Below are 20,053 nucleotides of genomic sequence, written 5' to 3'. Positions count from 1 at the left end.
TAAATTAGCTATGTTAAAGAGAAGATACTAGGCAATTTATTAATACAAGGCAGAACTGAGTGTCTATTTGGTCATGTATAAGGTTTTCTAAAATTTTTTTTATTGAAGTATAGTTGACTTACAATGTTGTGCTGATTTCTGCTGTATAGCAAAGTGACTCAGTTATACACATATATACATTCTTTTTTATATTCTTTTCCATTATGGTTTATCCCAGGAGACTGGATATAGTTCCTTGTGCTATACAGTAGGACCTTGTTTATTATGCACTCTGTATGTAATAGTTTGCATCTACTAACCCCAAACTCCCAGTCTATCCCTTTCCCTCCCCACTGCCCCTTGGCAACCACAAGTCTGTTCTCTATGTGTGTGAGTCTGTTTCTGTTTTGTAGACAGGTTCATTTGTGCCATATTTTAGATTCCACATATAAGTGATATCATATGGTATTTGTCTTGTGTAAGATTTAACAAAAAATTTTATATAAATATAAAATATATGTCTATTTAGTGGATTTTCTTTTACTGCCAAATTAGAATTTCTTATTATACAGCAAAGTATTTTTGGAAGATAAAACATTACATATTTCCATTGTTGTATGCCCAGACAGAAACTCTGTTATGATGGTTCACAAATGAAATGACATTCTTGTACACAAAAAAGTTATTCATTTTCCTTTATACAAGTTTATCTCTGTATAGAGATGTCACAAATTAATTTGAAGATATAGAAGCATACAATTAATATTGCACCATGGTAAAACTATGCCCATTTCAAACATGTTTATATTATTCTGTGGTTTACCATTACATGATCAGAAAGCATTATGTCTTAATGTCAAGAGTATTTATTTAAAATTATATCAAGTAAGCAAGTTGTATCTACAATACCAGCAGCACTGGCTGCAACTGTTTGCCTTCCTTTTGGCATTTTAATTTAGAGCTTTCTAAATACAAATTAGGCAAAGAAAGTCTCTGCTCACTAGATGGTAAGTAGTTTTTTTTTTAATATCTCATCTGTATTAGCTGTGTTATTTTATTGGGAGTATACGTACAGACAGCCTTCATGCATGGCCCTCAAAATAATTTATAAATATTAAAAGCACACCTACAATTCCCTCCTCCAAAATCTCTGCAATGTACCATTAAAATTATCCTCCAGAAAAGGCAAAATATCACTATTTTTACCTAAAGAAGTAAGCTGTTGATTACTTTTCCTTATTGAAACATTTTCCTTTCTCATTGGGGGGACAATGTGGTTTCCTGTTTCTCACTCCTTTTTGATTGTTCTTTTCGTCCTCTTAATTGGCTGTTTGTTCTCTGTGTCCATGACTTTGGCCTTTCAAGTCTCTGCTCCATTTTTATTACAGGGAACTAAAACACTATGGGGCCAAGTAGCAGAGGGAGTTTTCAAAAAGTCATCAAATCCTCTCCCTCTGTCAAGCAAAGATAGCAAATAATTCAAGAGATAAAGCCTTTTGTGAAAAATGACTCATCTTAAGTTCTCCAAAATTGAAATGCTAAAATTGGTGAAGCTTGTCCACATTCACAAAAAGGAATTCACTCATTTGAAAAAATACCAACATGGAAAACAGTCTAATCCCAGTAATATTTGCAGCCATAAATATATGAACTTTATTATCAAAAATCAATGTCCACTTGATTTTGCCAGCTTTCACTCTGGATAACACAAAAGAAATCTCATTTTAAACATCTAAATAAGTAATTTGAACTATCAAAACTAATGTCCATGCATTTTAATCTATAGATACTGTCAGACAAGTGTGATTTAAAAATCCAAACTTTAAGGTTATTTAAAAAATAAAAGCATCTTCATGTGGCACATATATACAATGGAATATTACTCAGCCATAAAAAGAAACGAAGTTGAGTTATTTGTAGTGAGGTGGATGGACCTAGAATCTGTCATACAGAGTGAAGTAAGTCAGAAAGAGAAAAACAAATACTGTATGCTAACACATATATATGGAATCTAAAAAAAAAAAAAATGGTTCTGAAGAACCTAGGGGCAAGACGGGAATAAAGACGCAGATGTAGAGAATGGACTTGAGGACACAGGGAGGGGGAAGGGTAAGCTGGGACGAAGTGAGAGAGTGGCATGGACATATATACACTACCAAATGTAAAACAGCTAGTGGGAAGCAGCCACATAGCACAGGGAGATCAGCTAGGTGCTTTGTGACCACCTAGAGGGGTGGGATAGGGAGGGTGGGAGGGAGATGCAAGAGGGAGGAGATATGGGGATATATGTATATGTATAGCTGATTCACTTTGTTATACAGCAGCAACCAACACAACACTGTAAAGCAAATATACTCCAATAAAGATGTTAAAAAAATAAAAGCATCTTCAATCGAATTTATAGCTACTTAAAAACAGCTGGTTGAAAAACTGATTTATTTTGACCAATTATGGTGAGTTCCAAATTTTAGCAGTGATTTTTAGCATAAACTCGCTTAAATTTTTCCTCAGTGCCAAGTTAAGTAGCAAACAAAATAAACAAGATGATAATAAGCAATAGTTTCTCCAGTTTAGTGATAATTGTTTCATTTCTTTTATTCTTATGGGACTGTCAAAGTTAAACTGACCTCACAAAACAAAAATAAGCACAAATAGGATTTCAGTCCTTTAGGTTAACACACACAGACAATAAAGGCTGATATTATGATAGTAAAACTCAAAGGTCACGCATTCTTATTTTAAAATGTAATATAGTTAAAAGAATTTTGACTAGACTTTATTTTCAATGACTGACTCAACTATTTTCTGGATTTTACCTTATGACATTAGAAATGGTCCGATAGTCACTCAATGAAAACATAAATCAGAAGCCTGAGAGAGAGAAAATAAAGTACTAGCTTCCCGATTTACATAGAAAGAGAACTGTAGTTCTACACTGAATAGGAAATTTTTCCAAAGCACAGCCATTAGCTATGAAAAGAAAGCTCTCCCATGTTCAATAAACGCGTGTAAGAAACATTAGAAATGTATTCATGGATCAAGAAGAAGTCCAATTTGGTCTATGACAATATAACCGTCATTATTGTAACAACAAATTACTAGTGACTAATGACAATGTTTTCCATGTACATTATTCTATTTAATCACACTAACAACCATATGAGAAAGGTATTATTATCATGACTCAGAAGAAACTGAGATTTAGAGAAGGTAAAATATTTGCTCTTGGTTGCATAGCAGCTAAGATTTAAACTCAGATTTCCTGACTTCAAATCATATGCTCTCAAACTCCTGCTAGAACAATAACAACTAACCTCTGCAAGAGCAATAGTCAGCAGATTATGTAAGAATTTACCAAGAAATTATGGTAACGCCTAGCCTGGAGGCATCACGGCCAGCTAGTCAATGTATAATCTTACAACTAAAAAGAAAAAGAATGATAGAACTAGAAAAGAAAATAAATTAACTTAAATAAGTCTACATTTATACTCATTTCTGCTGATATTTACTTACTTATTATTTATTTATTTGGAATGCTTTGTTCCACTAAAAAAAATGATCCACCCATTCATTTTTGACCCATTCAGGGAATGTAAATATTAGAATTCTTTCTCACTAACTGATAAACTTATTGCAGAAAATTTACAAGGGGAAATTCATTAAGTGAAGTCAAAATTTCCCATTAACTTACACTTTCCCAGAAGCAAGGAATAATTAGTTACAAGGAAAAATACTGCTTTTTCTAATGCCTCCACTAACTTCTAATAAGGAAGACATGAAGAAATGTCCATCACAAACAGGAAAATGCCCAGAACGGCCACCAATTAAAACAGCCCCCATACACCATTTCCTTGCAAATAAATGTCTGAAATATAATTGGAACTTAGGGAAACACTTCACAAGCAGAAATCTAAAATCAGTAATCAGTTATTATACCATTTGGTCAGCAAAGCATTTTCCCTTTTAAAGCCTTTCTCACATATTACCTCATTTCATCACTGGGGTGCATAGGTTGGTGACTTCCTACAGAGTCTCTCGGAGTGTCTCAACACTCAATAAACAAATTTTATTTATTAAGCACTCAATAAATAGTTACTGGAGAAAGGTACAGTCTAAATGAATGAATGAATGAGTAAGCCAAAGAAGTGACTACACCATCATCAAAGGATGAGCCAAATATCAGTACACGTAAACAGGATATTATGTGTTTGTCAAAACCTATAGAATGTACAACAGAAAGAGTGAACTCTGATGTAAACTATGAACTTTAGTTAATAATAATGTATCAAAACTGGTTCACCGGGCCTCCCTGGTGGTGCAGTTGTTGAGAGTCCGCCTGCTGATGCAGTCCGGGACGATCCCAAGTGCCACGGAGCGGCTGGTCCCGTGAGCCATGGCCGCTGAGCCTGCGCGTACAGAGCCTGTGCTCCGCAACCGGAGAGGCCACAACAGTGAGAGGCCCGCGTATTGCAAAAACAAAAACAAAAACAAAAAAAACTGGTTCACCAATTGTGACCAATGTACCACATTAATGATAAGGGAAATTCTGTGGGGGGAGGGAAGGGGCATATGAGAACTCTGAACTTTCTGCTTAAATTTCCTGTAAGCCTAAAACTGCTCCAAAAAGAAAGTCTATTAAAAAAAGATGAACAGTATATTTTCAAATTAAGAAATGCCAGACCTGTCTGAAAAGCTAACTTATTATTATTATTTTGAAAACAGGAAAAAGAACAAAAAGCAAGAAGAATAAAAAAAAAGATCTGTTACTAACACTTCCCATGAAAGGTTACAGTCATCAAAAGAAAGACAACCAAAAGAAAAACAATGAACACCATATGTATTACTTATTATTTTGATTTCTAAAATGTAGCACTGCAAAAGCGCCTCCAGCAACATGTATAAAAATGTGTCAATCTACATATTAAAATGAAAACCCTCAAAAAAACCCAAATACAGACTAATAAAACTGAGATATACATGAAATTCAAAGTACATTCAATGCAACCACAAGTCTCAAATCGCTGGGAAAGATAAACCACGCAGAGGCAGGCTTGCTCAAAGCCCTGACATCTGATGATGTGAGCTACGGTCCTGTCAGGTCAGGAGGGAATAATATATTTCATCTGAGGCCCCAACATATTTCCAGCCTATAACATTCCAAGCTGGGAAATGACGGCTATCCCAAACTGCTGTGAGACCTGTGAGTTAAGTAGTACTCACACTGACTGAGATATGTTTGTTAAGTTATGTAAACTGTGAAAAACAGTTACTTTTGTCTCCCTATGTTAACAAACACATAAGTGTGTTTAATTAATGCTTTTCATAATAGCACCATAGACAGAACACCACCACAGACACCACATTCTGGAAAAACCCTCAAATGGCTAGGTTATTTGCCAAGTCTCATAGAGTTTTTGACAAGAAAGAATCATGCACTATAGTAGCCTAGCTTCTATTAGATCAAGAAAATATTATACTCCCATATATTATAAGTACAAAGTAAAAGTGCAATGGGATCAATACCAACAAAGTCTCTACAACATAGTGGGGCTGTCCGGGACTCAAGCAAGTTCACCATTTTCCAGTGAAGTCTGCATGCCTGAGAAAGAAAACAAAAGCAGTGTCTCTGGGTTTGACTCATCTGCACAGTGAGATTTTCAGTGTTAAGGTCGCTTTCAGATTGAATATGCTTTGGTTTGATGACATAGCTATGACCCACTTGAGTCTTAGGAAACTTGAATGTTCTACACGTATGCATATATTGTTCTGCCAATACAAGAGCTCCAAGCCAATATGTGTACAGTGACAGGGAACTCCTCCCAGAGAGCAGGAGAAGCTGGCTCAGCTCCAACCACAAATAGAAACGATAGAAGTGGACTGAAATCCTGCCAAGAGACTGTCACAGATGGAGACTCAGGAAGGGGAATATGAAAATAACAAAGCTTAGCTCCCTCTGAATGGAAGCCAGGGATAATGAATAGCACTACGTGTATAATTTCTCTTGAGTCTATATTACAATCATTATACTCTCCCCTGTGTCCCTGGAGTAACTAAAGTAAAATTTTTCTACCTATATGGGAAATTCTGGTTTAAATGGTTCCACCAGCTTTCCACGAAAACAAACAAAAACACTTTACTTCTTGCTAAATAATTTCAACACAAAATTAAAATGCAAATGAAAACTCTAGGGAAAAAACTGCAAACTGCGATAAAGGTGACAAAGGGTTACTATAAACATACAACAAGATCTTTAAAGATATAAGAAAAATATTATCCCTGTAATATAAAGTTGAGTAAAAAATATGAACAAATAATGGACAAAGAAACACAAGTGGTCAATATGTATTAAACCTGTTTAACATAATTAGTAAGCAAATGAAAACAATGAGATACAGTTTTTCAGTCATCAATGACAAATTATTTTTTAATTATGATACTCAGTGTTGGTGATGGTTCTGAATGATTGCCACTCATTTACAGCTGGTAGGAATCTAAATTTGAGCAGGTTTTTAGAAACAATTTAGCAATACATAACAAGAGTTGAAGATAACTCATACCTTTCTGTTAGTAATTTCAATAAGAGGTTTACAAAAAGATTAATATATACAAGACTAGTCCATGTGGCATAAGACCAAATAATTGGAAATGATCTAAATATTGAACAACAGGGGAATTACTAAATAAATCAGGGTATATCCTTATGAGGGAGTTTTATACAGCCATTAAAATCACGTATTTGCAAAATATTACTGTTTATATCCCAAGAAGATATTAGGCTCAAAAAGCAGAATATAGTATATACCATATATACAGTAAGATACTATTTTATTAAAAAAAAAGAATACAAACATAGATTAAAAAAAAGAACACAGAAACTATCACTGAAATAATTCATAACAAAATGGTAAGAGTGGCTATCACAATTAGGTGATATAAATTCAAGAGATCTTTTTAAAAAAAATCTCTTCTATGCTTTCTAAATTGTATAAATGAACATACATACTAGAAATGGACATGAAAGGGAACATGAAAACAGCCCCCAAGGTAACCCTTAGGGGAAAGAGACACTATGTGTAGCAACTACAGTGTCAAGACAAAGAGGCCAAATTACAAACGTTTGCAAGAGCAAAAGGTATGTGGAAGAAGTAGAAGGGAATACATACATGCCTGAGATCTCAGCAGCAGAAAGCTTAGGATGATTTTCTAACAGCAATATTTCAGTACAGTACACAAAAGATGGAATAAGGTCATCTATTGGCCAGCTAAATCAAAAAGTTGATTCAAGAGAAATTTTCATTCATCTCAATGTTTAATTATATAATTCAATTGTATGGAAGTGGATTCGACGATTGAATTCTGGATTTACATTTAAAAGTTGTATGACTTCAAGCAAAATGCTCATCTTTATAAATTTGTTTCTTCAACTGCAATTTTGAGATTAAAAATTAGTTCCTTTAACTCACAAGGGATCTGCTAGCGTTAAATGAAGAGTCTTAGGTAAACTCATCTAGCACATCATGTAGCACAATCTAAATGCTCAACACTCAGCAAGTATCCTCTGCTATTTTGATGACTGTCATATATCTACTGCACAGCCCTAAGTTAACATCCCTAAAGTTAAGTATGTTCGCATAAAATAAAGAGCAGTTTAGTCTGACTCATGACCCACTTTTTGTCAGTCAACTCTCTCCTCAAAAGTGTCCTGACAGTGAAATGAAAAACACCATGTGCTTTTTGACTTGTTCAAAGCTGGGACAGATAGAATGATAATTATTTCTAAATTTATTACTATTCCTATTCTATTTTCATCACCAAAATAGGTATAACCCCCTGCTCCAGTTATACCCAATGAGTGCATATAAAGGTATGAATTAGTATTGCGGACAACCATGAGAGCACTGGACACGGTAAGCGCCATACAGAGCCTGCTTTTCTGCTAAATGGCACAGAGCACTATGATCCTACATACAAATAATCTGTTTCTTAGAATAATTCTATAAAATAAATACATGGTTTATGTTAGCTGTTTTTCTTCTAATTTCACATCTCAAAACACTGACTTTTCTTCAAGAATATCGTCTTTGTAGCAGTTTCTAAGATGTTTGTAAACAGAAAGCACATGAAAAATGTTACTGAGATCAGATATAAAATAAAAAAAATATTAACATTAATTGTGTATTTTACATAAAATCTAGCCATACATTTAAATGAGGAATCTAATGCCAAACTGTTTTGAAGGGGTTGGGAGTGGTAAAAATAATTCCTCAATTTAGAGTCTTTAACAGTTATCAAAAGTAGTTTTAAATTCTAGGTGTTCTTATGCTAAATTATAAACCTTAAATTAAGAATAAAATAGTTTAAATTGAATGAAATGTCTAATTTTCAGACAGCTCTCATACTCCTGAATTTTTCTCAACTGGAGTTAAATCTGTTTTTGAATATTATTCCTCATACCACTTCTTTGGTTCCCCTTCCCATAAGCCTTAAACTTAAAACAAATTAATTCCATTCTCTCTCTAAATCTTTCCTCAAAATTGATGATTTCTTTGGTAAAGACATTTTATAGCCCCCAAAGAACTGAATCCAAGATTTTCAACACTCTGGCTAGAGGCATATATTCTGGAATATAATGTGCCCAGATCACCTTATTTAAAATATCAAAGTGATAATATCTAGTGCATCTCTATCAAACTACTCATTAATCAATTTAACTGGTTCTATGAAGAATAGCTACTGTTTCCCACCTTGTGTATTTGAGACTTTGAAGAAAATAGGTCCATTTCATTTGATCATACTATTTCATGATATGCAATTTCTTTTTTTGTGTGTGTGTGCTCCAGAAATTGAGACTATGCAGAATCAAAAAGTTAAAATACTATTTTAAAATTCTTTATACAGCATAATGCCTGAATTTCTCTTCATTAACTTGGCACAAAAATCATTCCCAATAATGAAGGAGTCCCATAGATCAAGACTACTTATATGAATGTATTAATATTTCATGATAATTAGTCCCTGTACACGTAGTCTCTTCCCCTGGTGTGTCCAGTACATGTGTCTCTGTCCTAGATCGCTCATTAAATCTGCTATAGTTCATTTGAGCACTGCATCACTGTGACTGGGTTAGACATTGCAGAATCCAAGACCTATGATTCCTTTCTCCTGTGTATTTCTTACAAAATCTTACAAGCAATGCTCTGGTAGTGTTGTAGAAATGATGCATACAGTAGTCGATATGTTCTGTAAGTCTATAAACAAGGTTATCACAAAGGTAGACTGCTACCCTCAATGCCTCCATTGTGAATGCAGGTAATATGCCCAGTATCTGACAAGGTTTGAGAAGTAGCAATCCTTATTCTTTTTAATGGGGACCTCTGAGACCAACAATGTCTAGAAAAATACCAGGCTCACTGTTATACAGAGACTTTTCCTAGATTACTGGATATCCAGGCCACACACACACATACACACAAGCCCTTTTTAAAAATTAGGTAGCAGAGAGTGTTCAGTAGTTACAATGGTAATATATTCCTGCCTGAACTATAATGTTCTGAATCCAGTTCTTTATAAGTGACAGAAGGAAGTTATGTTAAAATAACACAGTGGTGCAGGGGTCTCAGGTATGGATTAATTTTTAAATCGTTACATGGCGGTAGCTTGATTTCTATATTTTTTGCAGTCCTATGTTATGAAAGAACATTGCTGGAGGATGAAGTTTCTGACTTTTCTTTCAGAACCAGTTCTGTACAATCCCAAGGTAAGATATTTTGCAGACTTGACAATTCCAGATTGATTTTCACTTTCCTATTTTTTGGAAAGTGAAAATTGTTTTAGGCTAACAATACTGGAAAAAAAAAATCTGTCCTGTATATACCATACAGATTGTTTTAAAGACCAATTTATATCATGTATGTGTTTCTACTCAGAATATATTTGAAACTGTTAATTATCTACATGTCAATAATACAAGTAGACTGCAATGCTTATTGAAATAACTATTTTCTCTTTTTCGTTGACTTTTTAAAATCTAATTTCTATATACAAACGATTCTGACCAAATGCTATCTGGCAATACCTGCACCCTTTTATTTTTCATTTCTAGCAGTAATAAAAGTATTTGCCATTAAGATTAATTCACAAAACAGTATCACGGTCTCAGAAACATATCCACTAAAAATGCCTACTCTACAAAAAGTCACAAAATTAATAACTTCAGATTTGTGTAATTTAAATTTGAAATCCCTGTTAAATTATCAATAACCTTCAATAGAAAGTTTAAGAAATTGACTTAATAAGTCAGAAAGAGAAAAACAAATACTGTATGCTAAGGCACATATATGGAAACTAAAAAAAAAAAAGGGTTCTGAAGAACCTAGGGGCAGGACAGGAATAAAGATGCAGACGAAGAGAATGGACTTGAGGACACGGGGAGGGGAAGGGTAAGCTGGGACAAAGTGAGAGAGTGGCATGGACATATATACACTACCAAATGTAAAATAGATAGCTAGTGGGAAGCAACCACATAGCACAGGGAGATCAGCTAGGTGCTTTGTGACCACCTAGAGGGGTGGGATAGGGATAGTGGGAGGGAGACACAAGAGAGAAGAGATATGGGGATATATGTATATGTATAGCTGATTCCCTTTGTTATAAAGCAGAAACTAACACACCATTGTAAAACAATTATACTCAAATAAAGATGTTAAAAAAAAAAGAGTAAGTTAAGTCACTTTTACCCTTTACATCTATGTATATTTTCTTTTGGGGGCCTTTGTGCTTAATACCTACTTGTAACATCATAATCATCAAAATATGGATTTACTCAATATTTATAGTTTATTTTTAAGAGTTTGAAAAGTTACCTTGACCCACTGACTTTTTAAAAAAATTATTCTTATGTATCACAAAATATCTGACCCTGAGTGAATTTGCTAATCCTTGTGATAGTGACTTTTGTTTTCCAGCTCTTCTCTTTGAAGAAAGTATGTGTTTACTTATGTTGTTATACTACTTAGACATTCTCTATTACTTTATTTTGCTTAAATATAGGGGCTTTAAATAATTCATAAAGTTCTCTATTTAGTTAAAAGTAAGTTATGGTACACCAGCGATCATTTTAAAAAGAAAAGAAGAGAGAGAAAGAGAGGAAAAAAACCTCAAGGACAGCAACAGAGGAACTAATGGAGATGACCTTTCAAAATGACATTTACTAGCACTCTAACGCAACTGACTCAGTTTATTAGATCTGGAATCTTTCTACTCTCCAGTGCTATTATCTTACTTCGGAAAATAAGCACATTTCAAATGTGAGGATTCTAAATATTTAACGTTCCTAACTGGTTTTAACTGTTTTCTGATCTTACTCCTAAAAATCTCACATTTTCATTTCCTGACATAGAATGGATACCTGATCTGGAGGCATCTAGGCATACCTAACAATATCTGAAGATCAAATATTCTCAACAAAATTTTAATAGCCTACTAGGAATTGTTTTTTTATAGTAGAAAAAGAAGAAAAGTTGTTGTGGATGGGTGCAATGGACTTGAGACTTTCAGAATACAGAATCCAGAACCTTTGGGGAGGATACCATACAATGGTTTACATGTGTTCCCTAAGAGCATCATGGTGTCTTATTACATGGGTATTACAGCCCTTCAAATAGAGTAGTCCTTCAGCAAATGACTGTGTGAGATAAACAATTAATCATCCCAACAGAGATGCCAGTAATGGAAATTAAATTATTTTGACCAAAAATAGGTTTACTGCATTATTTGAGAAAAACATAAAACCACCAACGTAGTTAGTTATACAAATCAGACTCTCTTAAATAAGGGGGCTCCATCCCTTTAGGCAAAACTTAAAGGGTACAAATAAAGTTTTTATAATATATTCTTAATAAAATGTTCCAGGAAATTATATAAGTCTTCAGGTAATTGGGGTAATCTCTTCCAAATTCTTTTTTTTACCCTAAAATTTGTGGACTTGAGTGCTTTTTAAAGTGGAATATGACAGTAATAGGAGATATAAAGGGGGACAAGAGTGAGAGAGATGCTACACCAGCCCCCAAGAGCTTAAAAGTTAGAGAAATAAGACTGGTAAAAATCCTACACATAATAGCTACTGTTAGCTATCTAGTGGCATAAAACTGAGATTAGTTCAGAGATTTGGGCACTAAATTGCCCAATCACCACTCGAAATCCCAATCAAGATGACAGGGATAACCTCAGGAAACAGAACTATAATTTAATAAATTGAGTAATGTAATATAATAGCCCTTATCATGTTCTAGGAATTAAATTTTACACTTTCTACATCTACAGAATTTGTACCAGCCTTTATTCCCACTACTTTCGTTTGGACGTGTGCAATGTCTTGCTTAGATTTCTATTGCAATAAGCTCCAGACAGGTCTCTCTTCCTTAAGTCCAAATGTCCCCTCCATACCTGCAACCATGTCCCAATCACCTCTCCTACCATAATCAGAGTGATCTAATGTTTTAATGTGAAAATGTCAATTCTGTGCTTAAAATTCATATTCCATGTTGCCTTTAGGAAAAAACGTCCAAATTCCTAAATATTGCAGAATAGGTCATTAATGAGTTGACCCCTACTTGCTTCTATACACTTATTTCTTACCACTTTCCCTAGAATTACACTACCCATTCGCTATACCAAACAACTTAAGAGTTTTCTGAATACACCTTGATTCCTCATACCGTAACACAGGCCTCAATTTGTACTTCCACTCTGTCTAGAATTCCTTGCTACCGCAATCTCCTTTTTCCATTGACTAATCTTTATTAAGATTTTGAAACTCACACCTGGCATCAACAACCACTCTGAATTCTTACTTCCCTTCAACTGAATTCAGTGGTCCTCCAGTACCCTACTTAACCTCTCTTCTGGTGTTTATCACATGTTATGATAATAATCTATTTGCCTATCTTCCCCACTATACTTGAATTGCCTGTGGACATAGAGTCTTATTTCTGTCTCCCCAGCATTCAGCACAGTGCCTAGAAAGAAGTGGGCACTTAATAAATGTGTATTGACTGAAGAAAACAGAAAGGTGCAACTAGCATTTGCAGTTAAACTGCTATTAACAAGACTGGATACAGGTAGGCAACCCCTATAAGGAAAGATGCTGGGACAAAAATATGGGAATACATTATGTCATAAGGTTTATTGAATTATGGGGTTTTTTTTCCCATTATTTCTCTAACTTTCTGTATAGTGTTATCAGAGTTTTGGCTTTCTTCTCTCCCTTAGGTTCTAATGAAAACATCATAAGGTCATTCCTCAAAATTTTATCATAGGGCATTCTGGTGAAATCTAGTTATGGAGACCTCTTGTGGGGCTCCAGAATCCAGTAGCCTCCATAACTAAATGGCTCCCCTGAGGTAAACTGTAGACATCAGCTTCAGCAAATACTTAATGTCTCCCTACATAGACTGATTCCAACTCACACACTAGAGCTGAGAAATACTGCAAACGATGATTAATCAGTGGGCCTTGGGAAGCCAGAACAAGTCAAGATGGATGTATAAAGAGGGTAGAAGAAGTAACACCTCTGCGCTGAACAAATATCTTAAAGTCTTGAATAAAGCAATTAGTTAAACTAAATAGGAAATAAAATCAGTGCTCAAAAATATGGCAGAAAAGGCAAGAGGTCTATAAAAGACTTTCTTGTATTAAAATTATGTCTCTACTCACTAAAATTTAAGCCATGAGTTACTTTAGAATCAGTAGCTATACCATCATGGTACAAATGACACTACTATATTTTCACAGTGCCATGAAGAAACACTTCACTAAAATTCTGAAGGGGTTAATATAATTTTCTCTTTAAAAATGAAATCAGTGATATTATTATTTATATACTATGTTATATCTGATTCAGGTGCAGCAAAATTGAATAAGGTGGAAACACATATAGAAAACATGAGGGGAAACACTAAAGTCATTCTGAAATAAGAGTGTGAAAATATGAGTTCTTTATTCCTGTGACTTGTATATTTCCCCTTGTTGCCAGATAGAGTTTATACCTTATGGGTATGCAAGGTACATATAGGTATAACATTGTAATATTAAATTATCAATACTAAGAAGTATAACAAACCATCAAAAATATTTGCCTCGTGCTTTAGCACTTTCAACTAAAACGAGATTTTATCATCTTGCTATCAGATATAACTATCTGATTGGTGGAAGAAAAAGGAGGAAGTGGTGGCGATTATGATTTTTGCTAATATATAGTAAAACAACTTGTTTTTTGGTTCTCTGTCAAGTGTTCAATTATTTCTCTAATAGTAATAATCTTGTTCACTCTACCTTTAAAGGATTTCTCAAAAACTTCTCTCCATCTCTGCTACCTCCTCTCTGATTCGCTTCAGGCCTGAGATATATTAATTGGTCAATTTAAATTATTTAATTTAATTTTAAATTGAATTAAATTATTGAATTATTTGTCTTACTTCTCCATCTTCCACTCCTCAGCCCACAGAACATTATTAAGTAGGTAGGATTTGGGAATATTTTTCTAAGTAAAGACAATAAGATTATATAAAACCATCAAAGGATGTGATAATGGTAGGTATTTGGTGTGATGGGGACCAGTGAAGAATGTTAAGGAAAAGCCGAAGAAAACAGTGGTCACACGCTGGTGGGAAGAAAACCTGATCATCATAAGAAAGCAGAAGGATTAGACAGCATGTATCAAAAAAAAAGAAAAAAAGGAGGACTCACACTTGCCAGTTAAAAGCTTACTACAAAGCTATAGTAATCAAGACAGTATGGTACTGACACAAAGATCTAGATCAATGGAATAGAACTGGGAGTCCAGAAATAACTCCTTCTATTTATGGTCAGTGGATTTTAGACAAAGGTGCCAAGAAAATTATGGGGAAGAAAAGTCTCGACAAATTGTGTTGGGACAACTGGATATCTATGTGCAAAAGAATGCAGTTATCTAAAATAATAAAACTCTTAGAAGGAAACATAAGTGCATATCTTTGTGACCTTGGATTAGGCAATGGTTTCTTAAATATGAAATCAAAAGCACAATCAACAAAAGAAAAAGTAAATAAATCAGGCTTAATCAAAGTTAAAATTTTTGTTTCAAAAGACAACTATCAAGAAAATGAAAAGACAGTCCACAGAAGATATTTATAAAAATTCAACCATAAAAAGACAAATAATCCAACTAAAAATGGGCAAAGGATCTGAATAAATACCTGTAAAGAAGATATACAGATAGCTAATAAATACATGAAAAGCTGCCCAACATCAGTAGCCACTGGGGAAATGCAAATCAAAACCACAATCGTGGGCTTCCCTGGTGGCGCAGTGGTTGAGAGTCTGTCTGCCGATGCAGGGGACATGGGTTGGTGCCCTGATCCAGGAAGATCCCACAAGCCGCGGAGCGGCTGGGCCCGTGAGCCATGGCCACTGAGCCTGCACGTCTGGAGCCTGTGCTCTGCAGCGGGAGAGGCCACAACAGTGAGAGGCCTGCGTGCCGCAAAAAAAAAAAAACAAAAAAAAAAACCCCAAAAAACCACAATCGTATACCACTTCATACCCTTTATGATGGCTACTATCAAAAGACAAATAATAACAAATGTTAGAGAGGACATGGAAAAACTGGAACTCTCCTACATTACTGGTTGGAATGTGAAATGGTACAACCACTTTGGAAAAGAGTTTGGCAGTTCCTCAAAATATTAAACACAGAATCACCATATGGCTCAGTAATTCCCATTCTGGGGTACAGAGGCCCCAAAATTGAAAGCAGGCATTCAAACAAATACTTTAACATGAATATCAATAGAAGCACTATTCACAATAGCCAAAAGGTGGAAACAACCTTTGTTTATCTAATGTCTATCACCTGAGGGAAAAATACACAATCCGTGGTAAATCATACAATAGAATATTATTCAGCCATTAAAAGGAATGAATTACTGATATATACTATGACATGGATGGATCTTGAAAACATATACTAAGTGAAAGACGTCAGAAGACACAACAGGCCAAAAATGATATAATTCAATTTTTATGAAATGTCCAGAATAGCAAAGTTCATAGAAAGTATCAATAGATTAGTGCTTATAAGTGGCAGAGGATTAAGGATAGGAAATGAGGAGAGACTTCTAAGGGGCTGGGGTTTCTTGTTCGATGATGAAAATGTTCTAAAATCAGATTGTGGCGATGGCTGCACAACTCTGTAAATATACTAAAACCACTGCTTTGTCTAAAAAAGCAAAAGCAAAAGCAAGAGAGAGAGTATGTATCGAGAAGATCCTGTGAAGCATAATATAAAGATGCAGAATAATAAGAAATAGCTGACAGAAAAGTTTGGGAGGTAGTAGCTAGAAGCCAGAGAGAAGGTAGTTTTAATAGAACAGCAAACATGGGCATCATACTGCCAGGAGTCAGTGAAATTGCAGGGAAGCAGGAGAGGCGCCGAATGTGTACATCATTACTGAAGATGATTAGCCATAAAGGAATACAAAAAATATCATTTAGATGCTAGAACAATAAGCACATTGAAAACAGTTCCATGGACATTTTTCAAAGATATTCTATGGAATATTTTGGCATCATTGTTTTTATAATGCAATTAATTTTCTAATACCTTAAGAAGATTAAAGTAATATTTATGCAAATGACCAAGCTTATACATGACATTGCCACAGCTTTTGACATAATACAGCTTTTGAAATTCAAAATTACAGTTAAAACTTTTTCCATTCTTGTTCTGCATCAATTATTTTTTTCCCCTCAAAATAAAGACCTGGATGTAATTCCATGAAAAGTAAAAAGGAAACACAGGCAGACTCAGTGTTGACAAGCGCCCCTGCTTGGGGGAAGCACTGATGTCTTTTGGCGTCATTGGAATGCTCCTCTTTATGTAGGTCCATTGTGCAGTGATGAATGAAATGGCTACTGATGCTCTCTAAATAAAAGACTCACTCTCCCTCAACAGAAGCAGGTGCTATCGAACAGCTACTGTTTGCACAGTGATTTTCCAGACAAAAACTTTACACAAAAGGAACATACAAATAATTCCTGGGAGGCCTCCTCCGTGAATCTCCTAGACAATAGCCCAGCTGCAGTAATGCCACATGTGTCATTCTTAAGGTCAGTTTGGTATGGGTGCCTTTTTTTTATAGCACTACTACAAGCATATTTATAAGGCATTCTCATCACATAGAATTAGACATCGGGGGTTATATTTCATTACTTAATGAATGTCTTAGTATAAGACCTTTATTGCAAACAATCTTTTGGTTGTTGATGCTTACAGCATTAACACAATTAAGTATTGGCAAGAAATATCTTTATAGCACTTTCTCTATCAGCCATCATAGATTAGACTAATCTATTATTACCTTAAAAAGTAACAGTTGCATATACTTGACTTACTTGACAAAAGGAAGAATTAGGTTTGCAGCTTGTAAAAATGTAAAGTGATATTATTCATGATAATTCAACAATCCACACTAAGGGCTATGTTATTTCTAATCTACTCTGCACATAATTTGCATAAATGTTTGTATCTCCACACCTTCACGGTCCCAGGCAATTTCGTTAAAATAAACATTTGAATGAATAAAGGGACAGATGAGACTTAGGTTTCCACCTGGAGTTGTACCAGTAGGTTTTCATATCCAGTTATTTGGGTACTTCTAAAAACCCTTAGTACCAGATGAGTCCAAAATAAATTATGGGATAAAATAGCAATGCTACTCTGAAAATGAGAAGAAATATGAATAGAATCATCTTTTTTTAAAATAATGCTAGAACACTGGTATACTTTCCAGAAGCATTATCAACACTATAATTGAGATTTAGAAAATCTTCATACAAGACATGCAAAGGAAGACCAGAAGCATTCTAAAGAAAGGCTAAGCAATATGTTTTTAAAAATCAATCTTCTACATGTGAGAAAACAAAGCTATGTTGCTTAAGATCCAATAATAAGACAATTATCAGAAGTTTCAAGAGGAGGTCTGATAATCTGAGTGAAAATGTTTTTCCAAGCAGTTAGAGGACAGGAAGAAGGCAGAGCAACAGTTCTTAACCTAAACGTAGAACTGAAAGATCAAGAGAGCCACCTGCAGTTTAAAGTCCAGAAATATGAAAACTCCCCTGACCTCCCATTTAAAAGCATTGCTTCTGGGGATGGTACTCCCTGAGTTCCTAATTAAGTTAGACTTGGTGAGGAAAGCACATCATGATATAACCCAGATATACTATAAAAGTAAATTCATGTTTTAAGTTCCATGATGCTTTCAATATGAATCATTTTTTAAAAACAATTTGATATTAATGCATTAAAACAATCACTTGAAACATATTTATTGAGCACCTACTACACTGTTTACTTCTTATTTCCTAACCAAATGGCAGCTGGACAAGTATTATAAATGATATTTTCCTATCTATGTTAACATATTAGTCCTCATAAGAAGAATCATCAACTTTTGGGGACATTATCAAAAATATAACATTATCCTGTTTTTAAAGTGAAGTTTCCATTTTCAAGTTTGGATTATAATAATTCTCAAATGCTTTTATTCCCTCTACCCCTAGTTGGGTATCATAACGTCCTCATGGCCTGTATCAAATATGCCCTTAATAAATAAATGTACCCCAGTTAACATATAAAATTGTCAGGCAAGAGCTCAGTCTCTTATGAACCATGAATCTGTTGGGGTACTAAAAGATAATACTGTACTTGATGTTGGCACGTAAGTCTCTGCTGGATCTTATCAACATTCAACCAGGGGAATAGGCTATTTCCCATCTTCAGTTTTCACAATGGAAGAGAACCTCCTTCACCTGAGATTTAGGAGAAAGTTGACTGAAATTGTTTATAAGTCTGTTTACTACTTATAAAAATTACCACATGACTTCTAGACTGTTGAAGATGGAACATTGGTTTAGAGATTACTGCATTCTTAATTGACCTCTGGGTAAGTAACTCTTAAGTCTAGAGCTGAATCTATCAGTAGCACATAAAACCTAACATGATAGAACTGCTGCCACCACAAGCAAATGTCCCACAGATAGCCAGATGCCAGCTTTCTCAGAAGGAACACCACCCCCAATCTAGGATATTAGAAAAATATAGGGAATCAGGTCTAATCAACAGGAGCCTATTGGCTTTTTAAAGAAGGAGTGGTCAGAGTTGATGAGCTAGCCCATCTTTAGTAGATTAGGTCATTCCCAACTTGAGAAATAATTCAGCTGTTTTGAGCCAGAAATCAAGAAAAATCAGCTCTTATCCAGAGAGCGATAAACCAGCTTTCATCCTGCCCTGGCTAGTTGCTTTGTTTCCTTAACTCTTCTCATAAGATCAGATTCAGGAAAAACAAGTGGAAATATAAGTGAAACTGTTCACATCTGCTACTAGAACAAAGCTCTGGTAAATTTACATTTGAACATAACCCCCACCAAGCACTAACAGGGTTAAGGGAGAGGAGACAAGGCCTTCATTTGGGTGGAGGAGTGAAAACGGCTGACACACAAAGAGAGCTATTCTTGCCTCTCTAGCCTACACAGACCAAAGTATGCCTTTCTCTGGTGTGGGAACAACCTAAACATGCATCTCTTTCAGAGATACTTGCTCTGGTAATATGCGTAGATATGAATACTACTCCTGGGTGTTCGTTTGAAGGTATCGCCAAAGATTTCACAGACACTCAGGGATCTTACAAACCTCTCCATTTCAAAGAGTTTGACAACATTAACTGAAAACATTAAAGGCAATATCATACTTTTAGCACAATCTATGCACAAAGTAGAAATATATTTTTCTGGGTACAATAGCCTAAATGTAAGTGTAAAGATTTCTAATCCACTTTGATTAGTCCCTAAGATCTAAAGAAACAATGTCTATCTTCTCATGTGAGTTGATACATAAGAAAACTCCCAGTATCTCATTGTATTGCAGATGGCTACTATTTCTTCCTAGACTAATACTTATAAATTTTTAGACGGACTATAACTTGCAAGAATGACTAGTGTATATGTATGTGTCTTTGTGTGCTTGTGAGTGTGTATAAAT

The 20,053-nt window shown here is 34.8% G+C and overlaps 1 protein-coding gene across 1 annotated transcript in view; it reads right to left on the bottom strand.

Moving 5' to 3' along the window:
* DIAPH2 (diaphanous related formin 2) overlaps nt 1-20,053 on the bottom strand; it is a 924,369-nt gene that overhangs the window by 550,232 nt on the left and 354,084 nt on the right.

The sequence above is a fragment of the Phocoena sinus genome, chromosome X, assembly GCF_008692025.1.
Source record: "Phocoena sinus isolate mPhoSin1 chromosome X, mPhoSin1.pri, whole genome shotgun sequence".
In the NCBI taxonomy this organism is placed as follows: Eukaryota; Metazoa; Chordata; class Mammalia; order Artiodactyla; family Phocoenidae; genus Phocoena; species Phocoena sinus.
Note: the sequence above shows the minus strand (reverse complement) of the source record. Positions and strands in the feature narration are given on the sequence as shown.